The 12,517-nt window shown below is 40.4% G+C and overlaps 1 long non-coding RNA gene across 3 annotated transcripts in view; it reads left to right on the forward strand.

The window, feature by feature from the left end:
- Positions 1-1,840: 1,840 nt before the first annotated feature.
- LOC120389112 overlaps positions 1,841-12,517 on the forward strand; it is a 43,119-nt gene continuing 32,442 nt past the window's right edge. For 2 of the 3 annotated variants that reach the window (XR_005590772.1, XR_005590774.1), the window contains exons 1-2: positions 1,841-1,893; positions 7,404-7,549. This is a non-coding gene — a long non-coding RNA (uncharacterized LOC120389112). Of the gene's footprint in view, positions 1,894-7,366; positions 7,550-12,517 lie in introns of all 3 variants that reach the window. The other variant, XR_005590773.1, reaches the window with a different exon arrangement.

Below are 12,517 nucleotides of genomic sequence, written 5' to 3' on the forward strand. Positions count from 1 at the left end.
CTTCTTGCAGCCCCCATTGGCCTGGAGCGGTGAACCATGCCAGTGGGACCCACGATTGGACGAACCTGTGGACATGGCAGGTAAACAAACTGGCCTGGCATGCCAGGGGGCTTACCCTGGCGAGCCGCGTGCCAAAGGTTGCCAATCCCTGGTATATATGTTGGTTTTCAATGCCACCACAGCCTTTATGAGTTCTGTTTGTACAAAGTGCAGTACAATGGAACAAACACCTTGCTTTTCTTACATGCATATATATCACAAATTTAGTTGGTCATCTGGATGGGAATAGAGATTGTTACATCAAGTCTTCAAAAATTGATCAGTGCCATGTCCCTCTTTTTATGGAAGTATGTCTCTCGGTCTTTACTGCCATTCTCTCTCAAAACTAGCAATTCACTCCTGGACACTCAAACGATTAACGTTTATTGGACAATTCTTCCTCCTGGGCATTGGCTTTCTTCCACATCCCTTATTTTTATGTCTGCAGTAGGAAGTTGTCCTCAAGTTTGTGGTTCTTTGGAAAACATTAGTATTCTTAAAGAAAAATGTGAAAGTTTCTTAAACTCCATGGATGAGCTTCAACACTGCCTTATGCTTTGTGTAGTTGTTTACACCTCCATAAGCTCACTGTAAAAGGCTAATTTACTTATTATTTTTAATTAAGGTTGTGAGTAGACCTGGCATTTCTAAATTGTCTGAAATCAGGAGACCAAGGTTAAGGCTTCACTGTTTTTTTGTTTTGTTTTGTTTTTTGATCAATAACTCAAACACATAAATTGACAATTGCACTGATACAACAAGTATGTTTTGATCTTCTTGAACATGAATGGAAAAAAATATGCAGAGAAGTGCTCTGATGCAAATTAGCTCATTTCAAATGTAACCCACACACCTAGCTAATGCTGTAGAATAGACTCATTAATCTCTAAGTGGTCTCGGTGCCACTAGATGGGACAGAACACCACACCCAGAAGGTGTGTGGGTTACACAATGGTTTAGGGCCTGATTCTGCAAACTTTGCTCAAACAGGTAGTTCTTAATCATGCAAGCAGTCCCCACTGAATTCTATGGGACTATTTATTCAAATAAGTGTTACAGTATCAGGGTCTCAATGAAGGGTGATACAAGATGTGTTTGTCTCACTCAAAGCTCTCTGTGATCTCCAAAGACATATTATCAGTTATAAACCCAATTAGGATCAAGAGTGTGGTTTAGTTGTTAATACGGGGCCCCTGGCATCTGAATTCCTGGGATCCACCCCTACCTCTGCCACTGACTCATTGTGGGATCTTGGACAGGACCTTACCTCACCTTGCACCATTTCATGAACTGGTAAAATAGAAATAATAATACCTACCTCAGACAGGCTAATCATGTTAAATTAAGTAGTATTTTTATAGACCTTGCATGAGATTCTTGCATGAAATTAGTTATTAAATGTAAGTGAAAAATATAATGTCATAAAAATATACTGCATTCAATTAGTGAATCGGGAGAAGGAGCATTTAAAAAAAATTATTTAAAAAAATATATTTCTATTGCTGTAGCACTGAGAATCTTTAGTCAAGGTCCAGTTCTCCATTGTGCTAAGCACTGTACAAATACAGAACAAATAGCTAGTCTTTGCCTCAAAAAGCTTACAATCTAATGAATGAGTTAATGTAGATGAATATAGGCAGAGAGAGGAGTACAAGAAAATAAGGAGACAATATTGGTCATCATGATGGGCAGTGATCTCACACCAGCAGCCTAATTGCTTTCCAGTTTTTTTGTAGGCATGACAGTAAAGGAAAGATTTAATGAAGGTTCCAAAGAAGGATAATGAAATAGCATTGTGGATCTTACAGGGATCTCCTTTCAAGCTTGAGAGGCAGTGTGGGAGAAAGCCCAAAGGTATTTGCTTGAAACTATAACAAGTGATTAATGGAGATTTCATCATTGGTCAATCAGAGGCAGGAGTTGACCTTTCAATAGCAAATGAGAGATGATGGTAGGCTAGGCTTAGGTCAAAAAGAGGTTTGAAATTCAAGAATAGTAGCATATGTTTGCTACAATAAAGCAGAGGAAGCCAGTGGGAGTATGCAAAGAAAAGAGTGACATGGCCTAGAGGGCCTAGTAAAATGATTCTTTGCTGCTTCATCCTGAATCAATATGAGTGGGAAACGATTGCATTTGTCACAACCAGAGAGAAGACTGAATTCCTCTCACTGGATAGACAAGGAGGGTGAGGTAATATCTTTTATTGGACCAACTTCTGTTGGTGAGAGAGACAAGTTTTGGAACTATGCAGAGTTCTTTCCTAAGGGAAAGCTTAATACAAGATCAGAGTGCCACAGCTAAATACAAGATCAAACGGATAGATTAGCATAAGTACTTAGCACATATTCTAAGGGACCATTCAAGGTGAAGTGGCCTGTTAACACCCTGTCCCCACAGGACTAAAAGGGAGATTAGTGGGTTACAAATTGTTGTAATAAACTATAATCCTGTGTCTATATTAAAACCATGATTTTTAGTGTCAAGCAAAGTCATGAATTTAAGCTCCCAGGCTCAGCTTCTGAAAGTATTGTGTAGGTTTCATTTGAGGATGAGGACTTATAGGTCAGATATAGAGTAATCACTTTGAGAAAAGTATTCACCCATCAGTGATATGCTGTTTTTGTCTTTTATCATTTTCCTGTGTGAGCTCATTTGAGATCATGGTGATTGTCTGGTTTCATGCTGTTTTGGGGGCATAAAGGGCTTGGCTACATTTGCAGATGTGCAGCTCTGGGAGTTACAGCTGTGTTTCCCAAGCTGTGTAGGGAAAGCGCTGGTGTGTGGCCACACTCACAGCTACCAGTGCTGCAGTGTGGCCACATTTGCAGCGCTGTTGGGAGTGGTGCTTTATGGGCAGCTATCCCAGCGTTCAAGTGGCAGCAACATGCTTTTCAAAAGAGGGGGGTGGGATGGAGTGTGACAGGGAGCGGGGGAGAGAGAGAGAGAGTGGATTTTTGGAGCCGACACTGTGTGTCAGCTCCCTGCCTTGCAAAATCTGAACATTTCCTCGACCCCTCATTCACTCTTAACTGCAAATAGCCTGCAGACCAGATAAGCAGCTGCTCCAAGGGACTCCCTTTCTCCCCCTCCCCCCGCTGTTTCTCTCCTCAAGCAAACACTTAGCTGTAGACATTCATCCCCCTGCCTGCCTCATTCACAGCAAGGTAATGGGTTATCTCAATTGATTGTTCACAGTCAGTTTGATCACAGCACACAAGAGCTGGGTTTGTTTGTTAGATAAGCAGCTCCCGGAGCCCCGAGTTCACAACAAAACAAAGAGAGGCATCATAACAAAACAAAGAGAGTAATTTAGTTAAAAGCATTCTGGGATATCTCCTAATACCCTGGAGGCCAATAACAGCGCTGGTGTGTGGCCACACTTGACGAGCAGCGCTGCATCACCAGTGCTGCACTCGTTATACCCCAAGCAGACCAGGTGTACAGCCAGCGCTGCAGCCAGGGAGTTGCAGTGCTGGATGTGCCTTGCAGGTGTGGACAGTTACTAAGTTGCAGTGCTGTAAAGCCTCCACCAGCGCTGCAACTCTCCAGTGTAGCCAAGCCCTTAGTGCACTGCATGAGGGGCACCACATGTTGTGATAGGCATGAGTAGGATCCATGGATCTCAGAAGGTGTCTTGATGGGGAGGTTGATTATTGCAGCAAGGAGATATGCCTTCAGGTTTTTCATTAGTTGCTCTGGTAGGGCAGGGTTTCTCAAACGGTTCGACAGTTGTGTAGGGAAAGCCCCTGGCAGGCCGGGCCAGTCTGTTTACCTGCCCCATTCACAGGTCCGGCCGATCGTGGCTCCCACTAGCTGCGGTTTGCCATTTCAGGCCAATAGAGGCTGCAGGAAGTGGAGGCACCTCTTCCAGCAGCCCCCATTGGCCCCGAGCAGTGATCTGCAGCCAGTGGGAGCCACGATTGGCTGGATCTGCAGACGGAGCAGGTAAACATACCAGCCCAGCCCACCAGGGGCTTTCCCTACACAAGCGGCAACCCCTGTTTGAGAAACCCTGTGGTAGGGTCTAGTGCCACTTTGAGTTGATGTGTCCTGGTCTGTGGGGAGCTTGCTGTGGGACAGGTTGGGAGATTGTTTGAAGGCGAGAAAAGGAGGTGAAAGAAAAATTTATTTCAGCATGGGTTCCCTATCAAGTATGGGTTGTAGTTATCTGATGATACACCATATGGGTTTCAGTGTGGGCTGGTTGGTGAAAACTAAGAGTGTGCAGTCAGAGGTGGTTTTATTTCTCTATTGAAGCAAGTTATCTCTGGGTATTTTGGTGGCCTATTCCATGACATGATCTACTTCTCTAATGGAGTGTCTTTGTTGGTGAAGTCAGTTTTGAGTGTGTTAAGGTCTATATTCTGGAGTTTCTCCTTGGAGCATATTCTATGGCATCTGAGTGCCTGGCTGTAGATAACAGATTTCTTGGTGTGTTTGATGTGATTACTCAATCTCTGAAGATAGGTGTGGTGGTACATGGGTTTCTTGTATACAGTTGTCTGTAGGGTTTTATTGTTGAAGCTGATCATGATGTCCAGAAAGTTGATACTAATGTAGGAGTGTTCCAGAGACAGTTTAATGGACGGGTGGTGGTTGTTGAAGTTGCAATGGAAATCTATGAGGATGAAAATATCCTTGATGTATCTCAGGTATATAATTGGTTTTGTGGTGCATTTGTTCATTGCTATCATGCTTTCTTGTATAACCACATCTTGCAATTATCTGCTGTTTTTACATTTTTAATTTGCTATTTACTTTTTAAATTTATTCTCTTTTAAAATGACTTTGCCGCTGTGCCATCTTTTCATTGTCATTTGTCTGTTATGTCTTTGATTAGAGGTTTCATAAATTTCCTTTGCAATTGATTAATTTTTCACTTCTATCCATTTTTATTATTTATATGGATCTTTTAAGAAATATAAATACCTATCCTTGGATCATTTATATTGGCCTTGGTCCCTACATTAAGGGCTTAAATGTAGTATAAATCCAGTGGTAGGGAACAATGTGGAAGCACAGCACCTGCACTAGAATATCTTGAGCCATTGTACCCCATTGAAGCAGTGCCTCAAACTGTGCAAGGTGCAAGCAATTGATACAGCACTCTTCACAGGGTGCAGTATGCATTCCCAGTATGTAAATCTAATTCCAATATTCTCCATCCCATCTATCTCCAGGACTAGCCTGGAACAGTCCCTGCCATCAGGAGAATACAACGTGTCTTTGTATTCATCCTCTGTGTTGTTGCTCAAGCAAGTGAAGTCTCCTTGAACCCTTTACCCACTCACAAATCTGTGCAGAGCTGAGCACAGCTGAGACCTAAGTAGTTTGACGACTCTACCTTTAGATGTTTATGACCCCACATACCACAAAAGATTTTCAAAGAGTGGGAAAAATTGCAACACTTTACCTTGGTACCACCATTGTTTCTCAAAATGCAAGTGCCTGCCTCAAAAATTGGCCTTGAAAACCAAATACAATCTGAGTCAACCAAGTATATCCTTAGAATTGGAACATGTCAGAAGTAAAATATGAATTGATGTTGTTGCAGTCTATAGTTTTCATCATTTTTTCCTGAAAAGAAAATACACATTATGGTGTTCCTTCCCTTGCAGAAAGGTTATCCCATAGATTTATGAAGCAACACTGCCAAGTCAGGCAAGTGCTCAAAAAAACAGAGAAGGTCATCATATTTGACTGATGTGAATAAGTGATAAAATATTTGATCATATGTCTATGAGTACCCTCGTCAATTTTATAATGTAATACCTTTTCAATGGTCAACCATATCCAAAGCCCCAGGTATTCAAGAACAATACAGATTTTAGTATACAAGTCTTTAGAAACATGGCTATGTTTAAATTCAGTTAGTACATTCTAGAAAATAAAGCAGAGAGTTCTTGGTAGCAATTACCAAGTCACTTATGAAAATAAAAGTATTTTCTTACACAATGACACTAACATAATATGGTACAAAAACCATAAAGGCTTTTAGGGCCAGATGTTCAGCTAGTATAAATCACAATAACTTCATCTACTTGAATGGAGTTATGTTGATTTACACCTGATGAGAATCTGGCCCTAAGAATTCTGAAGTTACAAAATAACCCCCCCATCCTTTCTAACAAAACAGGATAAACTGGCAATTTTATATAATTAAAATGTTAATCAATGACTTGATAAAATAAAAAGAGAAAGACATAGATTTTCCAAAGCATATGTAATATGGCCAGAAGCGACAAAGAGTCCTGTGGCACCTTATAGACTAACAGATGTATTGGAGCATAAGCTTTTGTGGGTGAATACCCACTTCGTCAGACGAATATGGCCAGGTGATTTCCAACTTGTGATTTTTACATATGGATATGGATGTGTGCAGATTCTAATTTGTGCCTATAAATCAGTTGTTTCATGTCTGCTGGATTCTATTATATTATCAATTTAAAAATACTTACATTATTGTAATATGAACTGAATGTTAATGTTGTTTAAGGGCTGTGTGTTCATGCTAAACATAGTAGAAGTTCAACATAACATTTCCTGATTAATTGATATGACAATTTTCCTATATAACATAAATATTATTTTAAATTAAGATATTGTTATGCAGATTTGGGACACACTGTTCAACATGCTTACTTTGCTAGTCATTGTGTGGCTTTGATGCAGCTTGAAGCAGTGGAGATGCCATCAGAGGCACAGAACAGAAATCTCAAGTAGGAGCAGCTGAGGCAAGGGTTTATGTGCTCCCACATCTCTTCTTTATCTCCACACCCTCGCTTTCACAATATAGGAGATTCTGCTTCTCTTTTCTCCATTTCTTTCTGCTGCTGGCAGTATACGTATGGGAGAGTTAGTCAGAAACTGCATCAGGGGTCAAAACTCCAATGTCTGTGCAACCCACAGCTGCTATTGAGAAGCAGGGATTGTATTTGTGTCAGGCGATTGGCTTCTATTTGGTAGTAATGGAGTCTGAAGTGGATTCTTATGGATTGCCTATGTGGGTACACATTGTGGGCTCTCTGCTTCAGCCCCACGTGCCTGGCGATGCCAGGGGTTTGGATCATTGCCAGTTTGGGGATTTTTTTAGCAGGGATTTTTCCCATATGGCAAAGGGGGCAAACTGCTGTGTGGATTTTTTCACCTTCATCCAGCATCCAAGAGGTATGCTTTGGTGGATTAAATTACAATTGTCAGAATTTTGGCAGGTTCTGTTGTGGTTTGGAGAATTGTAAAGCAACTGATTGAAATCCCCATAACCGGTGGGCTGCCTGGGCATTGGTCCTGACATGGCAATTCATGGTTCACTTTGCATTTCACACAGCTTGACAATCTCCTCATTTTAACTCTCTGATGTGAAGGTTTGGAGTCGGTTGGGACACTGACCTGAGAAGGACTGGGGGTCAGAAAGTTCATGGCCATCACACTCACCCTCAGATTATAGTTCATCAGGACTACTTGTGCCAGTTGAGATCCATCTGGAACAACACTGTGGATAGTAATCAAGGTAGGTAACATTTTAAATAAAGTTGCAGCCTCTGCATGTAACTATATTATTATGTCTGTGTGACATTGTGTCTGTCCATGCAAATGCTGGTCAAATGCCAGAAAGAACAAGAAGGCAGGTATGCATGGGGGGAGGGATAGCTCATTGGTTTGAGCATTGGCCTACTAAACCTAGAATTATGAGTTCAATCCTTGAAGGAGCCATTTAGGGATCTGGGGCAAAATCTGCCTGGGGACTGGTCCTGTTTTGAGCAGGGGGTTGGACTACATGACCTCCTGAGGTCCCTTCCATTTCTGATATTCTATGATTTCAGGAAGTAATTAATTTGTCCCATAGTGTTACCACTGTTGCATGTTTCCCCATGTTACTGCTACCCTGCAATGGCAGAAGTAGATGAAGTGATTCTTGTATGTTCCCATATAACACATTTTCCTCCCTCCTTCCATCCCATTTACCCAAAGGATACAGAAAGAAGAGCACCATTATGCACCATCATTTGGTAATCCCTATGTTGTTTGGGGTTCCCTACATGGGGAAGGAATAGATCTGAGGAGCTGGGTGCTCTCCAAGCACCATTCTATGATCAACCTCACAGGGGTTCTGCATTAAATTTAATACTGAGAGTGTTGGTATTAACTTTGGTGGACATCCCTGCTGGGAAGTCCAGTAGATGTAATTTACATGGACTTCAGTGAAGCATTTGATATGGTATTACATGAGAAATTATTAGTTAAATTAGGGAAGATAAGCATTGGTTCAAGAATTGGAAAGTGGGAAGAAACTAGCTGAAGGGGAGAATGCAATTGGTTGTGCTGAAAGGTAAATTATCAGACTGAAGTAAGGTTACTAGTGGAGTTCCTCAAGAAATAGTTTTGGGTTTGATCTCATCTAATATTTTTATTAATGATGTTGGCACAAAAATTAGAAGTGTGAGAATGAAATTTGCTGATGGCACAAAGTTGAGAGCTGTTGTCATTAAGAGAAGGATTGGAATGTTATACAGGAAGATATGGATAACCTTGAAGACTGGAGTGACAGAAATGGGATGAAATTCAGTAGTACAAAGTGCAAGGTCATGCACTTAGGCTCTAGTAATAAGAATTTTAGTACAAGCTGGGGGTTCATCAACTGAAACATTAGAGGGGTAAAAAGACCTGAGTGTGCTGGTCAATCAGCGAATGCCTATGAGCGACCAATATGAAGTGGCCGTGAAAAAAAGGTAAACGCTATCCTAGGTGGGGCATTTCCAGTAGAAATAGAGAAGTATTAATGCCATTGTACAAGGAACTGGTAAGACCTCATGTGGAATACTGTGCACAATTCCCTAACAAATATCATATTCAAGAAAGATTAATTTAAACGGAAACAGGTACAGAGAAAGGCTACTACAATGATCAGTGGATGGAGAGACTATCTTATGAAAGAAGACTAAAAGATCTTGGTTCGTTTAGCCTAGCAAAATCAAGGCTGAAAGGGAAGAGGTTTATAAATACATCAGGAGGATAAACCCCAGGGAGGCTGTAGAACTATTTAATGTAAAGAACAATGTTGTCACAAGAACAAATGCTTATAAACTGGCCATCAATAATTATTGCATGGACATTAGAAGGTTTCTGATCATCACAGGAATGAAGTTCTGGAACAGCCTTCCAATAGCAAGTGATTGGCCCCTTCCTCTCCCCTCCCTGAGGTTTATTTGTCTCCTTTCTCTGAAACATCAGAAATGTCCACAGATGGAGAAGGGACACTGGAAAATTTGGGCCAGTACTCTGAGGTACTGAGAATGCTCTCTCATAAATGCTTGGTTGTCTGATTCCTGCTCACATAATTGATAATCATACGTGCAGTCAGGAAGGAAGGATAGAGGACAGATTGTCAGAGACCTTGAAGTACTTGCTGGGATCTTCTGAGTTTATCTCATTTAATCAATTCCCTGCCATTTCAGGAGCCTCAAGCATTAGTGCCCCTTAGTCCCTTCTGTTCTCTGTTTGGGGCTCCCAATAATTTAGTCTCCTGAAGGGCACAATACTTTGCAATATTAATTCCAGTTGTTGGGCTTAGTGTGTGGCTGGATGGGTGGTGTTGGTGGGTTATGATGCACAGGAAGTCAGACTAGATTATCTGTTTGTCCCTTCTAGTCTTAAACTCTGACTCTGTAGAGGGATTTTTGAGGCAAAGCACCAGCAGGAGATTCCACTGTAGCAGGGCTTCACTGGTGTCATGTCATAAGGTGCACCAATGCTTGAGGTTTCTGCAATGGCATGGAATTGATTAAATGAGCCAAGAGGAAGCAATGAGGCTCCACATACAATTAAGAATCACAAGGCCACAACATAGAAGGCCCTGACTGCAGGACGATCCCTTGAGAACTTCATGGATTTTAGCCGTTCTAATTAACTCCCAAACCAATTCCAGAAAAAACCCTCTTTTCCAACTGAATAATTCCAGCAAAGCTCTGTGACATTTCCTGTGGGATGACTGCAAGGTGGTAGTTGAAATGAGACTTAAGAAGAGCAAGATTTAAAGAAAAAGGAAAGGAAATATACAGATGAGGTGATCTCAGAAAGGGCAAGAGAATTGCATTTGTGATAGGGAATGGTCCCTATGGAAACAGGAAGAGTCAAAATAGTGGACACTCATGTAGGACAAATAGGCCTGTGATAATGTAGACCAGGGGTTGGCAACTGTTCCACTGGGGTAAGCACCCTGGCGGGCCTGGCCAGTTTGTTTACCTGCCGCATCGGCAGGTTCAGCTGACCGTGGCTCCCACTGGCGAGTTGTGTGCCAGAGGTTGCCGACCCATGATGTAGTCAATAAGTATAAACTTTAGTTTGTTATAATTTAATAAGTTTATATTAATTAATTTAACAAGCAGCTTTGAAGCAGCCTGTTCTTGAGCTTTGACAGAAAAAAAAACAACAACCTTTCACCCAGTTTCCCAATGTGTCCAAGAAAGACAGGATGACAGTTCTCTAAACTCTTAGATTGGTCATATAAGCAATATACAGGGCCCTATCAGCTTTGAGAAAATGTAAGCATGAGACATGTGAATACAAAGAGAACAACATTTCTATGCCAAAGGACAACGGGTCATAAGTTAAGCACTAGTATTTTTCTTGTTATAATAGTCAAGGAGTCTCCACTATTTATCCAGATAAGAAAGGTTGAGATTATATTTTTGGTGTCATTGTCTTTTTTTATTGCCCCATAATTACTTGTGAAAAAAACACAGACTCATGGATATGACTAAGAAACAATACCTTAAGAAGGAGGGTACCAAAAGTGGACCAAAAGTCAGACTCATATCAGTCAACTAGCACTGGACAATGCAGTTGGGATACGAAACCTGTGATTCCCTGATTCAGTTAGAAGTTCACTGGGCAGGTCCCATGGGATGAGATCAGCCTGGATTTCATTTTTAAAAGGACTGGTAAACAAGGAAGAAATTGTTTTCCCAATGTGGTCACCATGATGACAGCCAGACACCTGATAGTCCTACTTTCCCTCCCAAGGAAAGCAGAGACAATGACATTGCAGACCAGCCAGATGACAGGAGGGTGTTACGTGCTAGTATTACAGCACCCGAGTCACAAGACATCACCTGGTTCCCCAAACTGCGACTCCTGATTGTCTCTGAGCCTCCACAGACCAAGTAACTGCCCAGGAGTTTCCTTTTTCTTTTTCTAAGTAACTTCCTTCTTTCTATCTACTTAACAGAACATCTGAATACCTGCAGGGACACCTGACAGGAAAGACTTGTCCTGACCTAGACATTTTTAGAGGAGGAGTGTATGACCAGTAACAGCATGGGTGCATAAGCCCATAGTATAGGTTACCATTAGGCATTAATTAATCTAGTTGTAAAGCAAACCTTACTATAGATCACTAAAGGTTATCTAGGGTAAATAAAGATTCAGATCTCAACCCATTGTTTCCACAAAGGGAAGTATTTTCCTGGAGGTAAACCACATTGAGGTAGAAAGGCTAAGTAAGCCATTCAGTCATTGGTGTTATGTTAACTCTGTGAAGTGATTATGGTTTCTCCTCATGCAATTGTTGGTCTTAAATTCTTTTCTTTTTTGTTAACCAATTCTAATTTGTACTATTAATTCCTTGATTTGACTAACTTGTAATTTTGATCTAATTTTCATATTGTTTACTAGTTTAGGGATGTATAAGAAATTAGTTATCCTTATTTTTTTATGCTCTAAAATAAAAGCTATAAAATACATCAAATTATTTTTTGTCTGCTCAAATGGCGACAAGGTAAAACAATCTTAATTAAAGCAACTTTAAATATTAATAGTGCATTTGTATCAAATCATGAAAATGCTATTAATTAATTCATTATTAATAATAATTATTATTGTTATTGTTATTATTATAACCAATTGACATGGTTTCCCAGAAGAAGGAAAAAGGGACCCTAAAACAAGTGACTCGTCACAAGAGTGTCACTTAAAAGCAAATCAGGAAGAAGCATCATCTCAGTGAAAATGTCTCACTCAGGTTTTTTTTTGCTATTTTTATGTACCATTGTAATTTTATTTTATCTGTATTCTGAGCGACATCTGGAAACACACACATTTCATTTTAGCATGTTTTCCCTAGTTAATAAAACATTAAACACTTTTCCACATTTTGACTATACTTACAAATGTATAAACATTTGATTCTTCCATCAATCAGCCTTTGTTTTTTTAAGCAAAATGCCTACCTGAAAGATGATCCTGCCCTCTAAGATCCTTTGAGAGATGACACTTACAAACTATTACTGTGTTCAGTTTGTAAGCAGTTGAATATACTAATAAAATATAGTTCAACTACCATGGTGGATTTTGAATTATTAACTTTCATTAAACATGCAGACATGTAAGGTGAGGAATGAATATTTAAACCTCTATTGGATATGTTTTATGTGGAGCACAATACATTACAAAAAATAAAAGTTATTGTGACCATTGCTAC

This window comes from Mauremys reevesii, linkage group 1, assembly GCF_016161935.1.
Source record: "Mauremys reevesii isolate NIE-2019 linkage group 1, ASM1616193v1, whole genome shotgun sequence".
In the NCBI taxonomy this organism is placed as follows: Eukaryota; Metazoa; Chordata; order Testudines; family Geoemydidae; genus Mauremys; species Mauremys reevesii.